Source organism: Arachis ipaensis, chromosome B5, assembly GCF_059453495.1.
Source record: "Arachis ipaensis isolate K30076 ecotype BB chromosome B5, ASM5945349v1, whole genome shotgun sequence".
Lineage (NCBI taxonomy): Eukaryota > Viridiplantae > Streptophyta > Magnoliopsida > Fabales > Fabaceae > Arachis > Arachis ipaensis.
The window spans coordinates 137,379,550-137,392,708 of record NC_142440.1 but is presented as its reverse complement, the minus strand read 5'-3'; positions in this window follow the sequence as shown (position 1 = coordinate 137,392,708).

Below are 13,159 nucleotides of genomic sequence, written 5' to 3'. Positions count from 1 at the left end.
TGGGAGGCAACCCAGCCATGGGGCATCAATCCTCTAAGCATTTTGCCCTATTTCTATTTTTATTTTTATTTGTTTATATAGAGTTCATTGATAACAAGGTAAAGAATCAATTGCATAAGTTCACAGGGTTACAGAAGGAATCTGCACACAAAACAGAGAAAAAGAGCTCACCGGCAAGAAAACGCTAGTAAGAGCCTATTTTGGGCGTTCAGCGCCCAAAAGGGGCAGCCAGTGGGCGCTGAACGCCAGTAAGGATAGCAATCTGGCGTTCAACGCCAGAAAAGGGCAACAACTGGGTGTTGAACGCCCAGGAGAACAGCATTTGGGCGTTGAACGCCCAAAACAGGCAGTGTTTGGGCGTTCAAACGCCAGAATGATGGGGAGGAGGCAAATTCATTTTTTTCTTCATATTTTTTCATTCTAATCTTAATTTTCATACTTCAATTCATGATTTCTTGCATAAACATGTTAAGAACCCTGATTTCTAAAATCCCTAATTTCTAAAAATCCTACTTTAAAAATATCAAATATATCTTAATCCATAAGCACAAACCCTCTTTGCAAATTCAATCCAACTCTTTTCAAATCTTTTTAAAAACAAATCTATCTTTTCAACTCACCAATATCTTTTTCAAAATCTCCACTTTATTTTTTTCAAAATCTAGATCTATCTTTTTCAAAAATCTTTCATATCTTTTCAATTTTAAACTATATCCTCTCTTATCATATCTTCTATCTTATCTTTTCCAAATCAATCTTTTTTATCATATCTTTATCTCTTTTTTCGAAAACCCACCCTCCCTCCCTTTAAATTTGGGTTCGGCCTCTCTCCCCTTCCATCAACAATTGCACCTAGCTCTCCTTCTATCCCTCTCCTTTCTTTTTTTTTTGCTTGAGGACAAGCAAACCTCTAAGTTTGGTGTGTTTATCCGCGATCACTAAGATCATGGCTCCTAAAGGAAAACAACCCACTCCAAGAGGCAAGAAAGAAAGCGTTCCAAAACCACTTTGGAATCAAGGGAAGTTCTTATCTAAAGAACATTCAGACCATTATAACAAAATAATGGGTCTGAGATCAGTGATCCCGGAAGTTAGATTCGATATGAAAGAAGATGAATATCCGGAGATCCAAGAGCAAATTCGAATCAGGAACTGGGAAGTCCTAGCTAATCCTGAAACGAAAGTGGGAAGGAATATGGTTCAGGAGTTCTATGCTAATATGTGGCAGACTGACAAGCAAAAACTATCTGGAACTGCTTTCTATGAATATCGGACCATGGTCAGAGGAAAGATTGTTCATACCACCCTGACAAGATCAGAGAGATCTTAAAGCTACCTCAGCTGAAAGATGATCCAGACTCCTTCAACAGGAGAATGATGAGAACAGACAAGGGCCTGGATAAGATTCTAGAGGACATATGTATCCCTGGAGCCAGGTGGACCACCAACACAAAGGGTGTCCCAAATCAACTCAAGAGAGAAGATCTCAAACCAGTCGCCAGAGGATGGCTGGACTTCATTGGGCATTCTCTGTTGCCTACTAGCAACCGTTCTGAAGTCACAGTTAAAAGAGCAGTGATGATCCATTGCATCATGATGGGAAAAGAAGTGGAAGTTCATCAGCTGATCTCAGCTGAACTCTACAAAATTGCTAACAAAAATTCTAAAGAAGCCAGGTTGGCTTATCCAAACGTGATTTCTCTGCTCTGCAAGGACGCTGGGGTAAGGATGGGAATAACTGAGTATATCTCAGTCGAGAAACCAATCACCATAGCATCAATGGAAAAACAACAAGCACAGGATGATCCCACCAAGAAGAAAACACAGGAATTTCTCCCAGAAATTCCTCAATCTGAATACTGGGAGTATCTTGAGACGTCTGTTACTAAGATACGGGAAGCTATGGAATAAATAATAAAAAAACAGAAGGAGCATAGTCAAATTCTCACCTATATGTTTAAAGAACAAGAGGAGCAAGGGCGTGACTTGAGGGACTTGAAGCGCCAGAAGTTATCTCTTGAAGGACCAAGCACCCCAAAGATCCGAAGAACACCCGTTTCCCATAACTAAGGTTGTTAAATTCCAATTTCTGCTTTAACTCTGTGATAGTGTCGTTATAGAAGTCCACCTTAGGAGTCATATAGTAGTAATTAGTATCTATTTTGATTTTATCTCCAATTAAGCCATAGTTTATTTTTCTCATCATCAGCAAACATGAATAAAATAGTAGATCTTTTGAATAAGAGGCAATAAAATTTTGAGTTTTTAATAAGAGAAATTCTAATTAGTTACATGTGGTGGCAATACTTTCTGTCTTCTGAATGAATGCTTGAACAGTGCATATGTCTTTTGAATTTGTTATTTAAGACTGTTAAATATGTTGGCTCTTGAAAGAATGGTGAACATGAGACATGTTATTGATAATCTGAAAAATCATAAAAATGATTCTTGAAGCAAGAAAAAGCAGCAAAAAAAAAAGAGAGAAGAGAAAAGCAAAAAAAGCCAATAGCCCTTAAAACCAAAAGGCAAGGGTAATAAAAAGGATCCCAAGGCTTTGAGCATCAGTGGATAGGAGGGCCTAAGGGAATAGAATCCTGGCCTAAGCGGCTAAACCAAGCTGCCCCTAACCATGTGCTTGTGGCGTGAAGGTGTCAAGTGAAAACTTGAGACTGAGCGGTTAAAGTCAAGGTCCAAAGCAGAAAGAAGAGTGTGCTTAAGAACTCTGGACACCTCTAATTGGGGACTTTAGCAAAGCTGAGTCACAATCCAAAGGGTTCACCCAATTATGTGTCTGTGGCATTTATGTATCCGGTGGTAATACTGGAAAATAAAGTGCTTAGGGCCACGGCCAAGACTCATGAAATAGTTGTGTTCAAGAATCATTATACTGAAATAGGAGAATCAATAACACTATCTGAATTCTAAGTTCTTATAGATGCCAATCACTCTGAGCTTCAATGGATAAAGTGAGATGCCAAAACTGTTCGGGAGCAAAAAAAGCTACTAGTCCCGCTCATCTAATTAGAATCTGAGCTTCACTCAAAAACTCTGAGATATTATTGCTTCTCAACCTATTAGCCTTCTATTTTATTTGTCTAGTTGCTTGAGGACAAGCAACAGTTTAAGTTTGGTGTTGTGATGAGCGGATATTTTATACGCTTTTTGGGGTTAATTTTATATAGTTTTTAGTATGTTTTAGTTAGTTTTTAGTTTATTTTCATTAGTTTTTAGGAAAAATTTATATTTCTGGACTTTACTATGAGTTGTGTGTTTTTATGTAATTTCAGGTATTTTTCTGGCTGAAATTGAGGGAGCTGAGCAAAAATCTGATTCAGGTTGAAAAAGGACTGCTGATGCTGTTGGATTCTGACCTTCCTGCACTTAAAGTGGATTTTCTGGAGCTATAGAACTCTAAATGGCGCGCTTCCAATTGCGTTGGAAAGTAGACATCCAGGGCTTTCCAGCAATGTATAATAGTCCATACTTTGCTCAAGGATAGACGACGTAAACTGGCGTTCAACTCCAATTCTCTGCCCAATTCTGGCGTCCAGCGCCATAAAAGGATTAAAAGTTGGAGTTCAACGCCAGAAATGGATCCAAACCTGGCGTTGAACGCCCAAAACAACCTTATGCACGTGAAATATTTAAGTCTTAGCCCCAGCATACACCAAGTGGGCCCCAGAAGTGGATCTCTGCACTATCTGTCATAGTCTACTCACTTTTTGTAAACCTAGACTACTAGTTTAATATTTAAACAACTTTTAGAGACTTATTTGGTATCTCATGACATTTTAGATCTGAACTTTGTACTCTTTGACGTCATGAGTCTCTAAACTCCATTGTTGGGGGTGAGGAGCTCTGCTGTGTCTTGATGAATTAATGCAAGTATTTCTGTTTTCCATTCAAACATGCGTGTTCCTGTCTAAGATATCCATTCGCGCCTAACCATGGAGAAGGTGATGATCAGTGACACTCATCAACTTCCTCAATCCATGAACGTGTGTCTGACAATCACCTCCGTTCTACATCAGATTGAATGAATATCTCTTAGATTCCTTAATCAGAATCTCCGTGGTATAAGCTAGATTGATGGCGGCATTCATGAGAATCTGGAAAGTCTAAACCTTGTCTGTGGTATTCCGAGTAGGATTCAGGGATTGAATGACTGTGACGAGCTTCAAACTCGCGAGTGCTGGGCGTAGTGACAGACGCAAAAGGAGGGTGAATCCTATTCCAGCATGATCGGGAACCTCAGATGATTAGCCGTGCTGTGACAGAGCATTTGGACCATTTTCACAAGAGGAGGGGATGTAACCATTGACAACGGTGATGCCCCAACACACAGCTTGCCATAGAAGGACGTGCGTGCGTGAATCAGAGAACAAAGGAAAGCAGAGATTCAGAAGACAAAGCATCTCCAAAACTCCAACATATTCTCCATTACTACATAACAAGTAACCTTTAACCCATGCTCTCTTGTTTATTCGCAATTCAACTGATAAATACAATTGACCTCCTGACTAAGAATTGCAAGATAACCATAGATTGCTTCAAACCAACAATCTTCGTGGGATTCGACCCTTACTCACGTAAGGTATTACTTGGACGACCCAGTGCACTTGCTAGTTAGTGGTACGAGTTGTGAAAAGTGTGATTCACAATTCGTGCACCAGTTTGTTTGGGAAGTAGGAGCTCTTTCTAAGAATTTCTGGTTTGACTCTTGGTTGCACTCTGGGCCAGTAGGAGCGAGGGTTGAATTTCTTGATATTTGTGAGGCTGCTTTGACCATTGAAAATATTTACCATGATGGAGTTTGGCATTTGGAGAGGATTTACTCTTTTATTCCTAGGGACTTAAGGAAAGACATTCTTAGTTTAGTACATATTTCGGCTTCCGGTCGTGATTTGGGTTGGAGTTGGGAGCACACTTTTTACTCTGCTAAACAAGGATATTTATGGTTAATTCAGAATAAATTGAATTGGGATAGGAATATCAATTGGCTTTGTCTTTGGAAGGCGCGGGTCCCTGAAAAGTTGAGGCTCCTAGTGTGGCTTCATGATGCTGTACCAACTCAATATTTACGTTTTCGGCGACATCTCTCCTCCTCATCCTTATGTACACGTTACAATCAACTTCCAGAGACAATTCTTCATTGTTTTCGGGATTGTGAAGTGGTGTGATCAGTTTGGATTTCTCTAGGTTTTTCTGATGTGTGTTTCTTTGGCTCTCACGAGGTGCATGATTGGTTTAAGCATGGCCTCCTCAATGAAGGTTGTCCCAAATTTGCAGCTATAATATGGTCAATTTGGCAAGATAGAAATATGGATAATTTTCAGGGAGTTTTTGGATCTCCTGGGTCAATTGCATACAAGGCTCGCAGGTGCATGGTGGATTTTAAATATACAACTCAGAATCGAGTGTGTTGTGTCCAGGGATTAAAACCTCTGTCTTGGTCTCCGCCAGAACCTGGTGCTTAGAAGTTAAATTGTGATGGGAGTGTGAACTTAGGGGATCATTGTGCTGGTTTTGGGTGGGTAATTCGCAATAGCTCCAGTCAATGGGTAATGGGATGCTCAGGAAATTCCTTTGGATCTAGTGTCATCAAGATGGATTTGTGGAGTATATGAAAATGTTTGGCTTGGGCTTGGAAGGTGGGTCTTAAGCTTGTTGTCTATGAGACAGATTGCGCAGCAGCTTTTGAGCTAGTGACTGGTTGGCAAGTTTCACTCTGGCATCTTGAAAAAGAAGTGATACAACTGATCTTTGAGTTGAAGTTAAGAAGGGATTTGGATATTCGTTTTGAGCTTATCCCGAGAGAAGCTAATATTGTGGTAGATCGGTTGGCAAAGATGGGATCTGGAGGTAGCAGAGCTAATGAGGTTCATCTTTGGCACTAGTCGCCAGAGGTGGTTTGTCATCTCTTGCTATTAAGAACCTGATTTCTTTTCTTTTTCTTTTCTTCTCTTTTGTTTTTTCTCTTGGTTGTTTACTAAAAAAAAGGAGGAGATGAAAACATAAACTACACTTGCAACGTAACCATCGACTACGATGGTGCCAGTGCTTGCGAAGGAACCATTGCATGGTGTGTCAATGGAATCCACTGCGGTAGTGGCTCAAATTCTTGCTCGGATGAATCCTAAGGCTACGAAAATAGGGGACTCAATGTTGTTGCCTCATGAAGACAGAAAACTTTCTAAAGAAGAAGAAGAAGAAGAAAGAGAGGGAATGAGAAGAAGGAGCTCACGGCGGCAAAGGGAGGATCCACTGTCGATGTTTAGAAGAGAGAGAGAGAGAGAGAGAGAGAGAGAGAGAGAGAGAGAGAGAGAGAACAATGGAAGAAGATGGAGGAGATGGAAGACAAGCAACAGTGATGCCAGAGACACTGCTGAGAGCGACCCTTTCGACCCACCTTTGCCTTCGTGGTGATGGCATTGGTGGTTGGTTTTTTATTAGGGTGGGTTTGGAAGGGTAAGGGTGTTCATGGATTGAATCCGATCCGCATTTCCTTGGTGTTTATCCGAATCTGATCCGAAAATTGCGAATATCGATCCGATCTGCAAGACTATCGGATCAGATTGCAAATTTCATGTAGATATCCGCATATCCGTGGATCTGCAAAAATAAATAAATAAATATTTTTTTTTATATTTTATTTCAACTAATAATTATCATATAAGTTGTATTATTTTATTTTTATTATTTAAGAAAAGTATGTTTAATAATATTTTAAGAGTAAACATGTCTAAAAAAGTGGAAAAAAATTTTATTGATATTTTTTAATAAAAATAAGCTTTTTAAAATATTTTTATATTTTGTGAATCGGATCTAAACTTAAAAATCACAGATATTCGATCCGATGATTTTGGTGCAGATCAGATCGAAATTTTGACCATATCCATCTGATTCGATCCGCGTTCACTCCTATCAAAGGGAGGGGGTTTGGGCTTTTTAGTGACTATGGTGGTGGATTGGAATATCAACTTTTATTTATCCCAATTTTATTTTGCCACAAAGGTTGTTTCATTTGCCATATCACCATTTTTTGTTGACGGAAAAACTCTTTTTGCAACATTTTAAAATTTATCAAGGATATTTTTATTGTCAATAAAAATTAGAGACATTTTCGTTAGCACCAAAAGATTTTGATAACGTTTTTAGTGGTTAACCCTATTACCATCTTATTCGGTGTCAACACTATCGTTGTCATTGGAAAGAAGCTCTACTACCTACCAGAAGTCTCCAACATATTCCAAAGCTTCTATACTAGTTACTTCCTCTTCATAGCCAAGATTAACGAAATTGACAACGTAAAGATACACCCCATCAAAATCTATCTTTTTGTTTACTTCTACTTTGTTGTCCAGACTAATGAAATAGGTGATATGAGGGCACATGCCTTCAAATTTATATTGTTGTTACCAAGACGTTATAAAAGCAAGCAATTTGGTGAAATTCTTACTCAATGATCTCTAATTCAAAATGCAGAGGTTTCTGTTGTCAGAATTAATGTGCTAGATCTTGCTAGCGTTGTGTACATTAACAAGATCATCATGATTGCTCCAAAGAGTGAAGTTGAAAGAAGAACCACAAGATAATATTAAAGATAGTGATGGTGGTAGAGACTAGGAATGTTCAAAATCAATCCAAACTGAACAAAATCGATCAACCAAACCGAAAAAAAATAAAAAATCGAACAAACTAAAAATAAAATAAAATCATGTTTTGCAATTTTTTCAGTAGTTCGGTTCGATTTTTCTAGTAGTGTAGTGTTTGTGCTTGTACAATAATGACGATGAGGATAATAAAAGCATATAGATAAGTATCCTTTATCTAGTACAAATCATCCAAGACAATTTCAATATATTTGATTTGATATTTTTTCTCATGATTAGATTATTCACCTTCTAAAAATATTGCATATTTATTTTATTTTTTCGATAGCAAAAAATGGAGTAGATGTAATGGGTAAAATATTTTTATTATTAAAGAGTTTAGAAGTTGAAAAATTAAAGAGTTTAGAAGTTGGAAAAATGTTAATAATATAGTAAATTTTGTTTTTCTTAAACATATTGGAGATGATCATTGTTCATCACACAATAACACAATTGAAGTATGTTTATGTTTATTGACCATATCCAAAATGTAATAGCGGATTGCATTTTTGAAAAAAATCATAAGAATTAATTATGTCTAAAATTTTCCATTGATGTAATTTTTTGGCTAATATTTTAAGTTTGTGTTTAATTCTAGAGGCTATGATGAGACTTTAGAATAAAAAAATCAAAGTAACTTTTTTGAAATGCTAAAACTTATAGCACCTTACATGAAGTTGCAAATACTTTGTTATTAGAAAATACTTTATATAATACTAATTATCCTTTACATCAAATTTAAAAAAAAAATATCTTGCATATTCTCTCAACACAAGGTGAGAAAAATATTTGTAAAAAAATTGAAAATTCTAAGTTTTGCATTTTAGTAGATGAAGTTCATGATGAATCTAAAAAAGACCAAATGACAATTGTTTTAAAATTTTGTTGATGTACATGATTTTATTTAGGGTAAAGTATTAAATTAGTCCCCTACGTTTGGGTGTAATCCTATTTTGGTCCTTAAAGTTTAAAGTGTCCTATTTGAATCCAAAAAAGTTTTATTTAGCTTCAATTTAGTCCCACCGTGAGGTCAAAGATAAATAATTAACGAAATGTCCTACATGACAGCAGTATAAGAACAAGTTCGATAATTTGAAGAATAGGTACAAGCTCCAGAGGTACAAAATCAACCGTGGATGCATCAATATATGTATTTAACATTTTTTTTAGTTTTTTAGAAAATATTTCATTTTAATTATAAGAAAAATGATAAATAAATGTATTGATACATCCATGGTTGATTTTGTACCTCTAGAACTTGTACTTATTCTCTAGATTATCGACCTTGTTCTTATACTGCTGTCATGTAGGACATTTTGTCAATTATTTATCTTTGACCTCCAGTGGAACTAAAACTAAATGAAACTTTTTTGGATTCAAATAGGACACTTTAAACCTTAAGGACCAAAACAGAATTACGCCCAAACGTAAGGGACCAATTTAATACTTTACCCTTTTATTTAAGAGTATTTTTTTTATGTTGTGTATATTAAAAATATTTCACTATTAAATATGAAATAATAATTGTGTGATATTTTTTTCGACATAATCTTAATATCTCTAATATTTGTGGTCTAATATTTGTGGTCAAAGATATGATGGTGCCACCAACATAAAAGAAAAATAAAATAAGTTATAAGCATTATTTTTAAAAGATTGCCTTTGTACTTGTTATATATATTGTTTTGCTCATCGATCATAGTTGTATTGGTTGCTATATCTAGAGAACTTATTCCTATGATGCATTAGGTTTTTTTTTTTTTTTTAAATTGAGTTTTATTGTCAACATTATTTATCCTTCTAATAAGCAATATGATGAGTTACATGTTATTAAAATAGATAAAATTGCTAATTTATTAGAAATCAATAAACTTAAAACTCGTAAATGAGTAAATTAAGTTGGTTTAACATTTAGAATTTAAGTATTATAGTTTAAAATTTAGTATTTAAAATGACTAATACTAACAACAAAAAATTAATTAAAGTTGCAGTGATATTAAAGTGGTGATAGAAAAAAGAATAAAAAACTATATGTAAAAAGAAAAAAAACAAATATAAGAGTAGAAAAATAATTTTTAAAATATTGGTTGAAATTAACTAATATTAATTGATGAAATGTTATTTTTCTAATAAGATTGTATTTAAAAATATCGTTATGTCCTCTGTGTCTTTTTTTTTTTTCAAATAGTTTAATTGTTGTGTAAAAATAGGTATAATTGTTATTTGATCGATAAACGTAAGACTTGACATGTTTAATTATTCTAGACTTTCACTTTGATTATAGTTAAAGATGAAGAAAAAGTACTTAATTTAAATTGGTTGAGTAGTCAGTTCACTCGTCCGCTTAAGTAAATGTTGGAGGTTTGAATATCGTCAGTAATCTATTAGCCAGCGACAGACGACTTTTAAATGAAATTTAGATTTACGACGGATTAATTTTTAATTTGTCGGATTGAAAGATACCATAAAAAAAAAAAAAACTCATAGAATATAGAGGAAATAGTTTGGATGTGTGATTTGAATTTCAATTTCAAGATGTGAGTTTTTTATTGGTTGATCTTTATTAGGGAGAATATGCTATAATTAAGGAGGTCGAAACAAGATACTAAAATTGTGTAGATTTTATTATTTTTTAAATAATAATACTTATAAATATGGAATATTCGTATTCTTAATGTCTTAATACTAGTGTAAGCTTGTGTGGGCCATAGTAATGAAAACTGAAAACTAAAAAGTAAAAGCTGAAGAGCGGTTGACAGTTAGCAAGAATAGGGACGTTAATTTATGCTAATTTACCCTATGGATAATTTTAATATGGAGAGTGTTAGGTAAATAATGATTATCTTGAATAATATGGACAATTAATAATTAAATAAAAATACATTATATTTTAATTTAATATTATTAATTAAATTTAAGATTAATTTACTTTTTAATTCTATTAATTTATATTATTTATATATTGTTCAAAAATATTATTGATTACTTATACTTTTTCTTTTAGCATTGGTGATACTTTTCATATTATAATATGTACAAGGCTCTTTTGTTTGTGATTTTAAAATCCAAAAATTTAACTTTTTTTTCAAAAGTAAGTATTTATTTTATTTTGTAATTCCTTTTTTGTATTTCTGAAAAAACTGGAAGCAGAAAATAAGTTTTTTTTTTGAGAAGTAGGTAAGGATTTATTTTTGTAAAAAATCAGTAGTTGAAGATAAAAAAAATTGAAAAAAATATTAAGATTACAAATTTATCTCCATATATTTTCAAAAATACAAATATATCCATTTAGAAAATATTAAAACATTAACCACTATATGAATCCTTATAAGGTTTTTCTATTGGATTATTCTAAAAATGAGATAAAGTATATTGTGATTATTATGTTAGATAAAAAATTTTATTTTATTTTTAAAAAAATTTACTAGTGTGTACACACCCATAAGTATTAAAAGGTGTATTTTACATATTACATACTATTATTAAAATTAGGTATTTTTAATTAAAATATAATTAAAAACATAATTAGTATATTTTATTAAAAATTTATGTAACTATTTTATTTTATATCAATAAGTAAATACATACTAAAATAATTATACCTTTTAACTTTAAATACCATTTTATGTAAAATAGATTTTTCCTCATTACCATAATTGCAATTTTATATAAAAAAATACTTAAAATTTTCTCATATCCTCAATAAATTTGTGTATTTTTTTTTTTGTTTCTCTTCAAAAAAATATTTATTATCTATAAAAAATTTATGTATTTATCGTAATATTTTTCTCAATAAATACTATTTTTCTTTCTATATTCTCTTCACAAGAGGTGTGTTTACCTTAAAACACTTTATTACCCAAAATTGTTGTGTTTATAATTAATAAATTTCCATGTGTTTCTATCTATGTTCTCTTAAGAAAATTGTGTATTTGTGTTCTTACAAAAATGATGTGTATCATCTCCCTTAATACCTTAAAAAATTTTTGTGGTTATATTGTTACAAAATTTTTTGTTTATCATGGATAAATTTTTATGTTAATTTGATTTTTTTTTTCTGAAAAGTTGTGTATTTACCTTTAAAAACAATGTATGTTTATCGTAATAAGATTTCTGTGTTTTATTAAAAAATTCATGATTACTTTAAAAAAATTTATATGTTTACAACTACAAAAATTTTATATTTATCGTCAGTAAATTTATGTAATTTTTTATTATTTTTATCTTTAATTAAAAAGTGATATTTACCTTAAATAATAAATTTCTGTATTTATCATCACAAAACTTTTGTAATTTCCTCTTTTATTTATTTTCAAAAAGTTGTATATTCATTTCAAAAAATTTCAGTGCTTTTCATCCTAAAATTTGTGATTTTTTAAATAAATTTATGTGTTTTTTTCTTATATTTCTCTTTAAAAAATTTTGTTTACCTTCAAAAAGTTTACATGTTTATCATCACAAAATTTATTGGTTTGTGTAAAGATTTTCATTTTTAATTTACATAGACTTTTTTTTGTCATCTTCTTCATTTTTTTTCTTTTGTTTTTTTTTCCTATAAAATTTTAAAATGCATAAGAAACAAATAAATAAATAAAACAAAAGAAATACTCAAGAAGAACGAGAAAACATAAAAAAGAATAAAGGAAAAGTAGAAAATCCAAAAGAAGAAGAATAATAATAAAAATATAAAAGATGTAGAAAAAAAAGAGGATAAGAGAAAAAAGAATATGTATCAAAAGTTGAGTGCGTAAATAAGATAAAGGGAAAATGACAGGTAGGTTCTTGACTTTTTAAATTTTTGACAAATACATCTCTGACAAAATTTAAATACAAAAAAGTCCCTGATTTTAACAAACGGAGGACAATTTAATCTTTCCGTCTATTTGCCTTTCATACACCAAACGAAAATGACTGACGTGGTTGAAACGGTATCCAGGTGCGGTTACGGTGCCACACTGGAAGGAAAATAAAGTTCGAAAGACAAATAGGTCCTTACTGATGAAAACGACGTCGTTTTGCAAAGGTATCCCATTCTTATTAAAAATCCTTTGACAAGACATAAATTACCATATACTGCTAGGGGTGCACAGACCCGGCCCGGCCCGAAGGCCCAGCCCGGTCCCAACTACTTTAGGGACTAATTTGGTGTGATTTCATCGGGTCTAGGGTCGGGTACGGGTCTCAAAAATAGACCCGGTCATTATTTCGGGTCGGGTCCGGGCCATAGCTCGGGTCACCCGAAGTCGGCCCGGTGGCCCGGTCATCATACACAATTAATATTTTGTGTTATTAGTGATAGATCATGACTATTCTTATGTGGAATTTAAGTATTGTAAACCTTAATATTTTGTGTTATTAGTCATTATAAGACTATAAATTAATGTTATGTTTAGAATGTATAAGACTTTAGACTAATACATAAGATTGTGTTATTTGTATTGATTTAAATATTTGGTATTATTAGACAATATTAGTATTGATTGTGGTTATGCTTTAGTATTGATTGT